At 39.4% G+C, this 10653-nt stretch overlaps 1 long non-coding RNA gene across 1 annotated transcript; it reads right to left on the reverse strand.

Moving 5' to 3' along the window:
* Positions 1 to 6326: 6326 nt before the first annotated feature.
* LOC114551478 (uncharacterized) lies at positions 6327 to 7600 on the reverse strand. The gene is made up of 3 exons (XR_003691900.1): positions 7474 to 7600; positions 7123 to 7202; positions 6327 to 6777 (listed from the first exon to the last, which is right to left on the reverse strand). It is a non-coding gene; the product is annotated as an uncharacterized LOC114551478 (long non-coding RNA).
* Positions 7601 to 10653: the final 3053 nt, after the last annotated feature.

Below are 10653 nucleotides of genomic sequence, written 5' to 3' on the forward strand. Positions count from 1 at the left end.
TGCCCATACGTATTATTCCGCCTGTTTTTTGTCCCACTACTAGTCACGGGGCGTTGCCAACACGTGCACACAAAATACATCAAAATGTGCGTAATGATCGGGAATGGTGTGCTATGTGTTTTCAAAAAGCTTTGCCGCGCGGTTTTCACGAAATCTGCAAGAAACCTGCCGCAAAATGTCCCATAGACTTGAATGGGAAATCTTCGGGAAATCTCTTAACATTGCTCAAAACAACCCCTCTTTGGGGCCATGCTGTATCGCCATACTTTAATGTAGAATAATAATTAAAGGTTTAAACCGAAGACAAGACTTTGGCCTTCATTGGGCTGAATGGGCATTCTGATATCAAGCACAGTTTCTACAAAATCACAGTTTTTCAGTGTGCTGATGTGCAATCGGCACAATGACTATTATTGGCCATACTTATTATTATTATTCCGCCTGTTTTTTTTCCCACTACTAGTCACGGAGCGTTGCCAACACGTGCACACAAAATACATCAAAACGTGTGTTATGATCGGGAATGGTGTGCTATGTGTTTTCAAAAAGATTTGCCGCGCAGTTTTCACGAAATCTGAAAAAAACGGCCGCAAAATGTCCCATAGACTTGAATGGGAAATCTCTTAACATTGCTCAAAACAACCCCTCTTTGGGGCCATGCTGTATCGCCATACTTTAATGTAGAAAAATAATTAAAGGTTTAAACCGAAGACAAGACGTTGGCGTTTATTGGGCTGAATGGGCATTCTGATATCAAGCACAGTTTCTACAAAATCACAGTTTATGTATCGTCCAGTTTTCATACCGCTTCAGATTTTCTGATGTGTGTGTATGGGGCCTGAATGTTAAGCGTTAGATGGGAGGACAGAGGGGGGAGCTGCAGTACGATTCTCTGAAATCTTTCCAAACAAATTGCTCTCTCCCCAACAGTATTTACTCTTCATACATCACTGTTGGTCAAAATGTAGGAAATGTTGTGCCGGTCGCAGACATGTAACTACGGAATCCATCGGACTTAAACTTTTGTCTTTGATCATACCAACTGCCAATAAAATAAAAAAATGTGGAAATCACCATAGCAACTTGTTCTGACACACACAACGATAATTAACTAATGATATTAACTATATACCTGTGGTGACGATGGCCTGTGAAGTAAAAACAGCAGGTTTTTGTTGTTAGCCAGTGCTATGCGGATCTGCACCAAGTAGTAGGCACACTGTCAACATTTCTTGCGGAATTTTCTAGTTTAAACTGCAATTACCTGACATTTAAAGCAAAATATGGGCAGATTTGCTGATTCTGAGAATCAGAAATTCCCCCAGAAGCAGAAAGAGAGTTTTTTTTTTTTTTAAAACTTCTGCAACAACTTTCAAACTAAAGTCTGTAGAAGCATCAACAGTATTTACAGGATACTTTTGTGTCAAACTCAAAGCTGCCAGTCTGCATCTTACAGGTAGGATATCCTGTCTTCCAAAACCTTAAAAAGCATTGAACAAAAGTCTCTTGGCAGAATTATTTTGGGGGCATTTAAGGAACAAAAATCAGGACAAACTAAATGTTAAATAAAACGTATCTGAAAACAACACAAGTGTAGCAAAAATAAAAACCAAAACCAGACTTGCAACCGGTGCTTGAGCATGCAAAAAAAAGGGACAAAAACATTGAAAGAAATTGTCAAAAAAAAGACAAAAAGGAGATACTGAAGATGTTTCATGGCACCCAGTGTGTTCCCTTACAAATAATGAAACAATTCACATTTAGACAAGTGTTGCCTCTTTTGAAAAACAATGCACTGAGAAATGCTGTGCCTATGTATACAGCTGTATAACAACTTGACTGGTGAAAAAAAGCTGAAAAAAAAGTTTGAAAGAGTGGCAGATCAAGTTGTGACCCTTGGTATACACTATGTACGAAAACTTACTAACGAAGAGATACTGGCTATGAGAGAGAAACTTTCAGTCACCATGGATACAGTTGTGAAAATATTCAGTAGAACATTTGTCAAAGGAGAACAGTATTACTCAGTTCACTAGAGTAATGAAAAGGAACAGCTTCACTGTTTTGTTGGATAATGGACACAAAATTACTGTGTATTAATAATAATAAAGCTTTATTGCAGACCCAGGTCCATATAACACATAATACAGTATACATAGTATAAAAAGTATAAAAAAAGAGATACAAAGATACATAATAATTACATATTAGCCTACAGCAATAATACATAAAAATTGCATATTAGCCTACAGGATATACAAACTATTGCACCAGTGCTGTCTTAACCTGGAAGTGTATCTATAACAGCTTTTCACAGGGCTCATTGCATCATCACAATGTATTATTAAATTGTGGTAGATAGACTTGACGAAAGAAAAGGTTTTGCTGTTGGAAGACAGTATGCTAAATTTAGAAAATGTAATCTGCTTGAAAAGAGTGTTACAGGGCAGGAAACAGGTTTTTGATGTGATGGATTTCAAAAGGAAATGTATGTTAGTTGATCTGCCCCATTATGCCAAAAATGTGATTTGGACTATTGTTGATCAAGCTCTGTAAAACTATGCATGAGCTTAATTGCTTAACTCGTAAAAAAAATACTTTTTTTCAATAAACATACATGCAGTAATGTAGTACAGTTTTGTTTGCATATTAATGTATTTTAAAATATATTAATCAATATATAGCAATACGTTGTCCATCCATATATTGCTATATATTTTCAAATATATGAGGAGATTTCTCATATATAAATGCTAGTATATTGGAATATACGTTTGTTTCGTAAGGGTGAGCTGGTGTCAGACACACTGAGCCAGCACAAATCAGACCACAACAATCTGGTTCTTTTGTTTGATCTTCTGCAACATGTTTCAACCTAAAGTCTGCAGAAGCATCAACAGTATTTACAGTATTCTTCTGTCTCGACCTCAAAGCTGTCAGTCTGCGTCTTACAGGCAGGATATCCTGTCTGTTAGATAGGTAAAAGCATTGAACAAAAGTCTCTTGGCAGAATTAGTTTAGGGGCATTTAAGGAACAAACATCAGGACAAAAATAAATGTTAAATAATTTATCTGAAAACACAAAAAGTGGAGAAACTTTTTATGTGATCGTAAACATTTAAGAGTTCATCATCTGCAAACAACCGAACCGAAGAAAGAAATGCATACAAACACAAATACACAACCTGAAGTTTTTTCATGAACTACAAACAGTTCAATCAAAATGATCATAAACTGTAGCTCAGCCACATTACATCTTATACCGCCTTAAAATCTATGTATACCTGATCAGGTTTAAGGAGCCAAAATCAAGATTAAATAAATGTTAAGAAATATAATTTATCTGAACACCAAAAGTGGTTGTTGTTATATTAAGGAGTTCATCATCTGCAAACAACTGGACCGAAGAAAGAAACTATTAACAAATTTAAAACCATGTTTAAGTCGGTCTTTCCAAGATCGGGACAACCCAAACAACTCGTCAGGTTTCCAGGTTTTCTTCTGGATCAACCAGAAGTCTGTTTGTTTTTGTCTTTTTCTTTCTTTCAGGGGTTTGGAGCCAGCCGAGGCCAGCACTAAACAGCCTATGAAGAAGCGACAGCCGGTGGAAAGTTTCTGAGCTGGATCTCGTCGTACTGAAACACACAGCAGACACAGTAAGTAAAGTATACAGGGCACGAGTCAACCTACACTCACTCCCAACCCGTCACATACTGACGCTGGGTCAGTGGCTCTCAGAGTCAGATACCGATGCACAAAAATGACCCTTTAGCGTCGAGCAACAGCTCGGCCGTGGCGCTGTAAGATAACATAAAGACAGACAACGGTAGAGAGTATTATGAACGTGGTAGAATAATTTCATTATCAAATACCACCAAAGGGCCCTTACTAAGTGTCTGTTTTTTGACGCAGTGGGAGTGAGACTGTGTTGAAACAGCAGTATTAGTAATATTACAGTATAGATAGCAGTAGTTTGTTTACCTGCAGGTTCTCATAGGTGAAAGATGACGGATCAGTCCCCTGATGGTTAAACTTCTTCCTCTTCAAACACAGAAGAGTTAAAACCAAACCTGCCAACAGAGCATCAGGTGAGTCAGATCCTCCGTTAATGTTTAACATCCACAGATTGTATTGGTTGAACGTTTTCTTTCTGATGTCTGAATTTCTGAAGAAACAACAAAACTCTGAAAGCACAAAACTATGACTTTAGTTTGCAAGAAACAACAGAAACAAAAGGACTTTGTACCAGGACAAAAGGACACCTCTGAGCTGACGTACACATGCAGAAACTGTCGGTATCCTTAGAGCAGTGGACCACAACCTCCGCTGGTAAAAACAGACTCACCTATTATCACTAAGATGAAGAGGATATTCAGGGCCAACGAGCTGTAAATGACTTCACTCTGGCACAGTATGCAGCTGTTCTGCTGCTGCAGGTCATTTCCTTCAGAGCTGTTGTTGGTGGACGGAGTTATAGGGTCATCTGGAGAAAGAAAAGAGACAAACGTGAGCGTAAGAAACTGAGGCAAAGCTGCTGTGGTCTCAAATACTAACATGGAGAGGCCTCCGTCTGCTTCAAAATAAGATAATAAATAATTAAACTGTCAAAATGCATCCAACAATTTCTGCAACTTTCTGAAGTTCACGGCTAGTTTAGAGCGAGTTATTTTGACACCACGCTTGGGTCTGTGCGTCGTGTACGAAATAAAGCTGCAAAGATTAATCGATTCAAAACATTGAAAAAAAGAATTCCGAGAAAACTGACAAAAAAAAGTCAGAAAAACATGTCAAAAAAAGGGACAAAAAAGTGTCAAAGTCTATTTTCTATTTTTGATGTCGAGAGGACACGGCAGGCAGGAAGACAACACAAGGGCTAAAAAAAGATCTAGAAACATTAGTTGGTGCTTACCTGAAACGAGGAGAAAAGTGTCTGTAAAAATTACTTTGCTTCCTTCCTTTCTGGCACAGAAGTAAAGCCGGCAATCCTCTGCTGTGATGTTTGTAATCTCAAATATGTTTCCCATGGCAACATATTTGTTTTTCACAGTTGTATGAATGTGATAATCTGTATCATCGGGATCCATTGAGTAGGTCCGGGCGATCAATCCTTTGACCTGGCTGCGGTTCTCTATGTACCAGTATGTGTCTGTAGTATCCCCCGAACAGGTAAAGATGGCATTTTGACCCAGTGTTGCCTTAATTATGGTCACGTTCTCGGCCTCAACAAACACCAGAAACACCAGAAACACTGGGAGGATCATCCAGCGCAGATCCATGATCAGACACCAGAAACCAGAAGAGAACCGAGTGAAACGCAGCGCCGCTTTGATCTAAAATGGCTTCTTCTTTGTGTGATTACTTCCTATTTCACAGAGCGATATAAATAATTAATCTGCGGAAGACGTGAACTCTTGAACACCTTCAACACCACAAGAGTCTGAGCTGACATCAGACAAACTGCTCAGACATAAATCAGACCACAACAATCAGCTTTTTTTTGTTTAATCTTCTGCAACATCTTTCAACCTAAAGTCTGTAGAAGCATCAACAGTATTTACGGTATTCTTTTGTGTCAAACTCAAAGCTGCCAGACTGCATCTTACAGACATGATATCCTCTAGTTAGACAGGAAAAAGCACTCAACAAAAGGCTCTTGGCAGAATTAGTTTGGGGGCATTAAAGGAACAAACATCAGGACAAACTAAATTTTAAATAATTTATCTGAAAATAAAAAAAGGAGAAACTATTTATGTGATCGTAAACATTTAAGAGTTCATCATCTGCAAACAACCAAACCGAAGAAAGAAACGCATACAAACACAAATACACAACCTGAAGTAGTTCATAAATTACAAATCAAAATCAAAATTATCATAAACTGTGGCTCATCCACATTAAATCATACACCGACTTAAAACCTACGTATGCCTGATCAGGTTTAAGGAGCCAAAATCAAAACAAAATAAATGTTAAAAAAAGATAATTTATCTGAAAACCAAAAGTGGAGAAGGAACTGGGCCCTCATTAAATTATGGAATAATTAAAAAAATATATATTTAAAATAGGCCTATTTGTGGAAAAAAATATGTAATATTTGAGTTACATAAAAGCTTTTTATTTGTTTTCTTCCTAATTGTCCTTGAAATAGTGGTCAAGAACCCCCCCACCCCAACACAAAAATGGTTTGGCCACTGATCAAAATTTGATGTTGTCATTTGTTTTGAAGTTCAGTACGCTTAAACTGTCCGGTCAACACAAGTCCGGTGCTCAGAAAAGGAAAGAAAAGAGATGAAGAGAAGAATAAAATAGAGGCCTTAGAGATTTTCTAAACAAATATTTAAAAAAAAGGTGGTGACGGTAAAGCTGGAAATAGTAAAGTCAAAGTAGAGCAAGGTAAGACACAGTGGTGAGTGACTGAAGAGAGAAAGAGCGCCTGGCGGCATTAAAACAAAGCAGTAAATCAGAGAAAATGAAACGTTTTAGGCATATTTCTCACTCGAAACGCAACTCTAGCAAGCATCTCACTATTGCTCACATTATCCACATTCATATTTAGAAAAAACACAAAAGTCCCAGGCCCAGGCAAGACTGTCAGCTAGCCTGGGGACAACCCCAGCAACTCGTCAGGTTTCCAGGTTTTCTTCTGGATCAACCAGAAGTCTGTTTGTTTTTGTCTTTTTCTTTCTTCCTGGGGTTTGGAGCCAGCCGAGGCCAGCAGTAAACAGCCTATGAAGAAGCGACAGCCGGTGGAAAGTTTCTGAGCTGGATCTCGTCGTACTGAAAACACAGCAGACACAGTAAGTAAAGTATACATGGCACGAGTCAACCTACACTCACTCCCAACCCGTCACATACTGACGCTTGGTCGGTGGCTCTCAGAGTCAGATACCGATGCACAAAAATGACCCTTTAGCGTCTGTTTGGGACGCCCCGGGCAGAGCAACAGCTCGGCCGTGGCGCTGTAAGATAACATAAAGAGCAACAACGGTAGAGAGTATTATGAACGTGGTAGAATAATTTCATTATCAAATACCACCAAAGGGCCTTTACTAAGCGTCTGTTTTTTGACGCAGTGGGAGTGAGACTGTGTTGAAACAGTATAGATAGCAGTTGTTTGTTTACCTGCAGGTTCTCATAGGTGAAAGATGACGGATCAGTCCCCTGATGGTTACACTTCAAACACAGAAGAGTTAAAACCAAACCTGCCAACAGAGCATCAGGTGAGTCAGATCCTCCGTTAATGTTTAACATCCACAGATTGTATTGGTTGAACGTTTTCCGTTGTCTGAATTTCTGAAGATACAACAAAACTCTGAAAGCCCAAAACTATGACTTTGGTTTGCAAGAAACAACAGAAACATAATCAGTTCATACCAGGACAAAAGGACACCTCTGAGCTGACGTACACATGCAGAAACTGTCGGTATTCTTAGAGCAGTGAACCACAACCTCCGCTGGTAAAAACAGACTCACCTATTATCACTAAGATGAAGAGGATATTCAGGGCCAACGAGCTGTAAATGACTTCACTCTGGCACAGTATGCAGCTGTTCTGCTGCTGCAGGTCATTTCCTTCAGAGCTGTTGTTGGTGGACGGAGTTATAGGGTCATCTGGAGAAAGAAAAGAGACAAACGTGAGCGTAAGAAACTGAGGCAAAGCTGCTGTGGTCTCAAATACTAACATGGAGAGGCCTCCGTCCGTTCTGCAACTTTCTTCGAATAGTCTGAGATTCACGGCTACTTCATAACAAGTTACAGTAGCTCACAAAAGTGAGTACAGCCTTCACATTTTAGTAAATATTTCATTATATCTTTTAATAGGATAACACTGAAGAACTTTTACTTTACTACAATGTAAAGTATTAAGTGTCCAGCTTGTATAACAGTGTAAATGTGCTGTCCCCTCAAAATAACGCAACACACAGACATTAATGTCTAAACCACTGGAAACTAAAGTCAGTCCCCCCCTATGTTAAATTCACATAGAGGCAGGCAGATGTTTATTTTTAAAGGCCAGTTATTACGTGGATCCAGGATACTATGCATCCTGATAAAGTTCCCTTGGCCTTTGGAATTAAAATAGCCCCCCCATCATCACATACCCTTCACCATACCCCCCCACATCATCACATACCCTTCACCATACCCCCCCACATCATCACATACCCTTCACCATACCTAGAGATTGGCATGGGGTACTTTCCATAAAATCATCTCTCAATGCAAATCAAACCAGCTATTAGGCTAACTGACATAAAACCATGTTAATCTCTAGGTATGGTGAAGGGTATGTGATGATGTGGGGGGTATGGTGAAGGGTATGTGATGATGGGGAGTTAATTTCCTCTTGTGGCAAAAATGAAAACCAAAACCAGACTTGCAACCGGTGCTTGAGCATGCAAGAGTTTGGTGTGTCAAATGTTGAAAAAAAGAGACAAATACATTGAAAAAAAAAAGTGTTATAAAAAGTTGTTAATTTTCTATTTTTGACGTGAGAGGACACGGCCGGCAGGAAGACAACACAAGGGTTAAAAAGATAAAAAATAATTAGTTGGTGCTTACCTGAAACGAGGAGAAAAGTGTCTTTAAAAGTGATGTTGCCTCCTTCCTTTCTGGCACAGAAGTAAAGCCGGCAATCCTCTGCTGTGATGTTTGTAATCTCAAATACGTTTCCCTTGGCAACATATTTGGTTTTCAAAGTTGTATGAATGTCATACCAGGTATCACCGGGATCCATTGAGAAGGTCTGGGCGATTGGTCCTTTGACCTGGCCGCGTATCTCTATGTACCAGTATGTGTCTTTAATGTCCCCCGAGCAGGTAAAGACGGTGTTTTGGCCCAGCGTTGCCTTGACTACGGTCAAGTTCTCGGCCTCAACAAACACCAGAAACACCGGGAGGATCATCCAGCGCAGATCCATGATCAGACACCAGAAACCAGAAGAGAACCGACTGAAACGCAGCACCGCTCTGATCTAAAATGGCTTCTTCTTTGTCTTGAGAATAGTTTCATTACTTCCTATTTCACAGGGCGATATAAATAGTTATTCTGCTGAAGATGAGAGCCCTTTAACACCCCCAACACCACAAGAGTTTGAGCTGGCATTAGACACACTGAGCAGGAACAAATCAGACCACAAAACTTAGATTATTTTCTTTAACAAACAACAACCTGCAACACCTTTCACCCTAAAGTCTGCAGAAGCATCAACACATTTATTCTAAGTATTTACGGTATTCTTTTGTCTCGACTTCAAAGCTGCCACTCTGAGTCTTACAGGCAGGATATCCTCTGTTAGATAGGTAAAAGCATTGAAGAAAAGTCAAAGTCAACAGGCTGGATATCCTGTCTTCCAAAGCCTTAAAAAGCATTGAATAAAAGTCTCTTGGCAGAATTAGTTTGGGGGCATTTAAGGAACAAAAATCAGGACAAACTAAATGTCAAATAATTTAATTGAAAACACAAAAAAGTGGAGAAACTTTTTATGTGATCGTAAACATTTAAGAGTTCATCATCTGCAAACAACCGAACCGAAGAAAGAACGCATACAAACACAAATACACAACCTGAAGTAGTTCATAAATTACAAACAGTATTACAAACTAAAAGTACAATCAAAATGATCATAAACTGTAGCTCAACCACATTAAATCTTATACCGCCTTAAAACCTACGTATGCCTGATCAGGTTTAAGCAGCCAAAATCAAGACGAAATAAATGTTAACAATAGTGCTGTCAGTTAAACGCGCAAACCCATTTTAACGGCATACATTTTTTTTATCGCGAGATTAACGTTCTTTTTTATCCTGGCAAACTCTGTAGTTTTTTTCACATGCTGTTTCAACAACTAGTAACGTTAGAAAAACTACAAAACCACACCAGATCTAGCTAGACCGGAAACAAAACAATATGCACGCTGCACACACTTGTCTGCACTTGCTTGCGAGCCGGCCAAAGAGTAGCAGCTACATACCTGCAAACTAGTCGCTTTTCGACGAAAATCGCCGTTTTGAATGGGGTCCGAGACCCGGTGCTAATATGGCACCGGTGCCTTAACGCCCGTTATCTACCGGACCAAATAGCAACGCGGATTTCAGTGCCTTATTTAGGAGCCACTTAGATGCCTGCGCTTCTTTCTGATGCTCCGAAAACGGATCTTAGAGGGAACTGAAACATCGCCGCATAGGAGGCCAGTCAACGCTACATATAGCAGCAGGTAACGTTAGCCTAGCGTTAGCTAGCAGCTGGATTAAACACGGTTAAAATGTTTACAGCTAAACGGTGTAACGTGTGTCTGTATTTCACTGGAGAGGACTCCAACACCGGACTGGAGCTGCCGTTGTCTGAAAAACACAGTCATGATGTCATGTTGCTCGCCTCGCAAGCCTCGTGGTGCATTCACTGTAATTGTAAAATACCCTTTTCCCATCCAGTGGTTGTTTTCACCGTTTTGTGCTCCTTTTTTCTTTAGAGCAACTTTTTATTGTTTTATATTTTTGAACATACAGAACAGACAAATACAATTGAACAAGGTGCTCCTTTTTTAAATATATATATCTTTCGGTTCAGGCACCGTTTTAAAAGTATCGTATCATGTTGATAAGAGCATTAAAATGAGAAAAAATAATGGGACAAAAAGAAATCAAGGGACA

This window comes from Perca flavescens, unplaced genomic scaffold, assembly GCF_004354835.1.
Source record: "Perca flavescens isolate YP-PL-M2 unplaced genomic scaffold, PFLA_1.0 EPR50_1.1_unplaced_scaf_10, whole genome shotgun sequence".
Classification (NCBI taxonomy): domain Eukaryota; kingdom Metazoa; phylum Chordata; class Actinopteri; order Perciformes; family Percidae; genus Perca; species Perca flavescens.